The sequence below is a fragment of the Quercus lobata genome, chromosome 5 (genome assembly GCF_001633185.2).
Source record: "Quercus lobata isolate SW786 chromosome 5, ValleyOak3.0 Primary Assembly, whole genome shotgun sequence".
Classification (NCBI taxonomy): domain Eukaryota; kingdom Viridiplantae; phylum Streptophyta; class Magnoliopsida; order Fagales; family Fagaceae; genus Quercus; species Quercus lobata.
This window is the reverse complement of record NC_044908.1, coordinates 62,950,597-62,955,813: the sequence shown is the minus strand read 5'-3', so window position 1 is coordinate 62,955,813 and position 5,217 is coordinate 62,950,597. Positions and strand designations below refer to the sequence as shown.

Genomic DNA, 5,217 nt, shown 5'->3' with positions numbered 1-5,217 from the left:
TCTTCTTCTTCTTCATTTTATTTATTTATTTTTTTTCACTCTAGCGTAACTCCTTTTTTTTTTCTTTGTTTCTTTGGAGTTGCTGCTTCTTTTTTTGCTCCTTTCTTTTGCAAGTCACACCAGGTTCTTCCTTTTCTTCCTTTTTTTGTTTTTTGTTTTTTGGTTTTTTTTCCTTCTTCACTCCAGTGTAACTCTTTGTTTTTTCTTTGTTTCTTTGGAGTTGTTGCTTCTTTTTTTCTTCTTTTTTTGCTCTTTCTTTTGCAAGTCACACCAAGTTCTTCCTTTTTTCTTTTTTTTTTTCATTCCAGCAGTACTTTTTTTTTCTTTGTTTCTTTGCAACTACTTCTTGACTTTTTTTTCTTTCTTTCTTTTTTTCTTCATCTCTAGCACACTGATTTGTCTATAGATCTAGTTTTTTTTTTTTTTTTTTTTTTGGTTATTTTATGTTTAGTTAGTAAGAAAATGGAGGAAATGCTGAAAATTTTGAATGAAGTGGATATTCTAGCAATATTTGTGTCTATATCTTGATTTGGATTTGAGTTTTGATTTTAAATTTTTTGGATCTGTGCTTGAATTTGTGCTATTGTGTTGCTGATATTGTGTTTATGTTTAAATGAGTTTGTGTTCTTGAGCTTGTTCTTTTGTGTTTCTGAGCTTGTGCTTTTGTGTTCCTTGAATGGAATTAGTGTTAGATTTGGGTTGGTTTTGTTGAATGAGAGGAGATTCATGGGTTTGTGTTCTTATATTTTGGAGCACAATGTGTTTGTATTGTCAGTATGTTGTGTTTGATTTTGAATTTTTTGGGCGTGTTTGTATTGTCAGTATGTTGTATTTGATTTTGAATTTTTTGGGTTTGTGTTTGATTTTGAATTTTTTGGGAAAAAAAAAAAAAACCCCAGAATATATATATATATATATATATGTATGTATATATAATTTAAAAAAAAAAAAAAAAACCTGTAGCCGCATTTCAGAAATGCAGTTGTAGGAGGCTTTAGCCGCATTTTTAAAAATGTAGCCTAAACTGTACCTATAGCTGCGATTTAAACGCAGCCCAAAGCGGGCCTATAGCTGCATTTTTTACAAAACACAGATACAGTTATAAGCCTCAGCTTATAGGGGGTGGAAAAATGCAAATATAGGGGGACTTGTAGCTGTGTTTAAAAAAACATGGCTATAGACCCCATAGGGGGCTATTGTCACGCAGTAAAAGCCGTGTTTGGAAACGCAGCTATAGCCTATAGCTGCGTTTTTAGGGCCTATAGTTGCATTTTTGAAACGCGGCTAAAGCTTGCGTTTTTTGTAGTTACTTAGACCACTAGCATTTGCTCTTCTACAAAATTAGTGTTTGACATATTAAAAAGTTATCTATTATAACACATTATTTTACAACTTACTATATAAACATCACATCTCTTATTTTTCACTTCTATTTATTTATTTTTATTAATAAATGTTGTAACTCTTTACTTAGACCACTAGCATTTGCTCTTCTACAAAATTTAGCATTTGACATATTAAAAAGTTACTTTATCTGTTATAACACACCATTTTACAACTTACTATATGTACATCACATATTGTTTCATTTGATTTGTGTAACCAGTGCAAGCTAGTCTTAGCCCAAAGATATTCTACATGTGGTGTGGGGGTTGTATGGAGGTTGAAAGTGTGTGAAGAAATCTCAGCTGGGCTTACTATTTTGTTCACCCCTCACCTGGGGACCTCACTAATCTTATTTCAAGTTTTTTGCAGGTTTTTGATAACTATAGAGCTGAGTTCTTCATTATCATGGCTTGGTTGTTATGGAATTGGCGAAACGCGGCTTAGCTTGACTAAACCACCCTACTTAACCCGTGGCTAACATGGTCCTTGCAGCAGGTGGAATTCTCCAGGATTTCCTAAATATGTAGGAGTCCATGCCTGTGGTAGTCTAGACTTCCATCAAGCCTCATTGGTGCTCGCCAACTCAATCCAAGTACAAGGCCAACTTCGATGGAGCTGTTGTCATGCCCCAAACCCAAAAGGGTCCAAAGTAAGAGAAAAACATCTCATAGATACTTGCTGATTTTTCCTTTTTGACAATTTAATCTAAAATTCATTATCAAAGTATCAACATCAAGAATTATCATAAAAATTTCATTAATGATATTTCTAAAGTAAGTTAGAGTTCTATGCAATAATTACGAGGACCATTGGTCACAAAAGAATAGAGGTCTGAATAAATACAATTACAAATCATTAACTTGTCTCATTAGTGGAAATAAAGTCATAACCACTATAATATACAAAAGAATGAGTCAAGATATACATCATCTAAATATCTCCATCACAAAAGTACAGCCTCCATTAGGAGTTAGTCTAACTACTGTTAGCCACAAAATTATGTCTCAAAACAATCATTGCCTACTCTGAAAAATTTGGTAAAAGAATAGGCTGAGACAGAGCTTAGTAAGTAGCATAATTAATAGAGGTAGGGGAAATGCAAGTTTCATGATGATGAACAATTTACAAAGCATGTTCTAGTTTGGGAAATTTCTAACTGAATACGACAAGATCATTTTCAATAATAATATGACAAATAATGAAACATAAAGTTTCTCAAAGTAATAACCTTGAAACTACATACTATAATCTGTGAGCACTAACAATCTAATTTCCAAAGCCATAAAATATCTAACATAAGGTAAATTATCACAAAGAAACCACAATATCACATAGACCGGTCAAGGGATCCACCCATTCACAACTGGCATGATATTGTCCTCTGGTATATAGTCTCTTGGCCCCATGGGTAGTAGTCTCACCCATACCCTCAAGGTTTTTTCTCTCCCCCCTATGGGTAGCAGGAAGAATGCGTCAAATATGACATTTTTTGTACGTGGTCTTTTGGCCCCATGGGCAGTAGCCTCACCCACACACAATCGAGGAACCTCTTCCCCCCATAGGCAGTAAGGAAGACCGCGTCATCCAAAGTGAAAGGGCACTGATCTAAATTTGACATTGTTGTTACAAAGATTACAAAATCAAATCAAGTGATCACCAAGAAATCACACATGGCATAAGGTTAAAACAACATAAAATTCACAGGTTACATGTACTTTTAAATACATAGTTTATATCCAGGTAATTTTAGAAACACTTTAAATAATCTAACTTCCACAAAATTTGTTAGGTTTTCAACTTCATTCTAGTAAAAAAGATTTTCTATCAATTTCCCAAATAACAAGATAAGATAAGCATCTTTAAATTTTCCAATATACCATAAAATCAATGAATTCCTTATCAAAGATTAAATCAAAGATGCTCATATTTTCCATGTCAACAATTCATGCATTTCTCCAAATGCAATATTAAACATGATGTGCTTTTCATAAATAACCATATATAATAGGGTCACAACACAACACAACACTTTTTAAGAAAACTTAGTTCCACAAATAATTTTCCAAAATGTGTTTGACCCAAAAATAATGTTTATGCAACTTGGTTATTTTCTAAAAATCCCATTAAAAAAGCTACTTACCTTGCAACGCAAAAAGCCTAACTCTCCAAGCTCCAAATGAGATTAGCTAGAACCTAAAAAATATCAAGCAAACTTATCACAATAAGCATAAAGTTTGAAATTGTATCTAGATACAAATTAGGAATTGCCAAATAAGCACTTAATTAGGCAAGCCTAGTATTTAGCCTCACAAATAATATTTTCCACTTCCAAAGTTTCTCAACCAATTAATTACAAGGCGTAGACTCCAATTATACTCATGAATCATCCAAGGTGTTATCTCTAATATCAAAACCTCAACAATTTGTAAGTAGTTCCCACAAGATTTACCCCACATCAACAAGAGATGCATGACACCAAAAATCATAATATCCCCCAAGACAAACAATTTGAATATTTAACTAGCTCCAAATAATCAATAAAAATTATATTCACCATCTATTTCACATTAAAAAACCAAAACCCCCAAATCTTCACCACTTAAATAGCCACCATTGTAAAAACTATAAACCCACTCGTCAAATAAATCTATCAAGATAAAATCCATACATATAAACACATAAATATCACTTCCAAAGCTCATAAATCACATAAATATCATTATCAAAACTTAGATTAAAATAACCTCAAGCCAAAGTACAAAACCCATCAAAAGATTAGAAATCTTTACCTTAAATAAAAGGGATGAAGATGCTAAGGTTCCTAAGAAGTTTTTCCCATGTTCTAGTCGAAAAATGATTGTGGAGATGGTGGTGTGGAGTGGCATCGGTGGGAGAGGATGGGGGAGTGAGAGGAGAAGTTTTTGAGAGAAAAAATGAAAAAGAAGAAAAAGAAAGGGATGTGAGAGTCTTTGGCTGGCCAAGACAATGTGAGGGAATGTGAAAATGAGTGGTGGGGATGGGTGGGGTAGGTGGGAGTATGTGGGACTTAAAAAAAAATCTGACCATGTATATATATATTTTTTTTTTTAAAGCTGAGACATTACAATTGCGTTCTAGAGAAGCAATTCGGCAGGAATTGGGGTGTCATTCAAGACCACAGAGGAGAAATTATAGGTGCCCTATCCATGCATATTCCCCTTCCTTCAACGGTGGTAGAGGTTGAAGCTCTCGCATGCCAATTGTGAGACTGGGAAATTTGCCTCTCAAAAAAGAGAGATTTTTGGAGTGCTTTTTAGGGCACCTCTCTTTTTGGGTAAGTGGTGTGGAGTCGCTACTTATTTTTTATATAAAAAATAAGAAAAAATAAATATATACAAATACATGATTGAATAGTATCCTTCGTATTGATTGAATAAAAAATTACATATTTGGAAAATTGAAAATTACGGCTTTAGGTCCTAGTTACAAACTACCAAATAATTACATGGCTTTTTGTCCTAATTACATTCTACCTAAAATAAAATAAAGACAAGGCTTAGATCTACTTATCCAAAGACCTAAATCCGAAGGTTAGGTTACGAAATGGGAAGGTGTTAGGCACCCATTACGCCTAGACAAAGATTGGTCTTCTAGATTCTTGTGACCAATGTATCTTTTTATGCATGTCATGAATGATATGTTGAACATGTGACACCAAAATTAAATCATACAAATTTATTTATGAGTGAAGTCTCTTCTTTTGAAAAGAATCAGATCTGTTTTGATTGGTGAAAAAAAATTGATTTTGATTTGTCAAAATACCAGATCTGTTTTGTGGTATGTGGAGAAAAG

At 33.3% G+C, this 5,217-nt stretch overlaps 1 long non-coding RNA gene across 1 annotated transcript; it reads right to left on the bottom strand.

Annotated features, from left to right (window-relative positions):
- Positions 1-2,627: 2,627 nt before the first annotated feature.
- On the bottom strand, positions 2,628-4,346 carry LOC115989106. Its single transcript, XR_004091780.1, has 3 exons — positions 4,176-4,346; positions 3,527-3,579; positions 2,628-2,991 (listed from the first exon to the last, which is right to left on the bottom strand). It is a non-coding gene; the product is annotated as an uncharacterized LOC115989106 (long non-coding RNA).
- Positions 4,347-5,217: the final 871 nt, after the last annotated feature.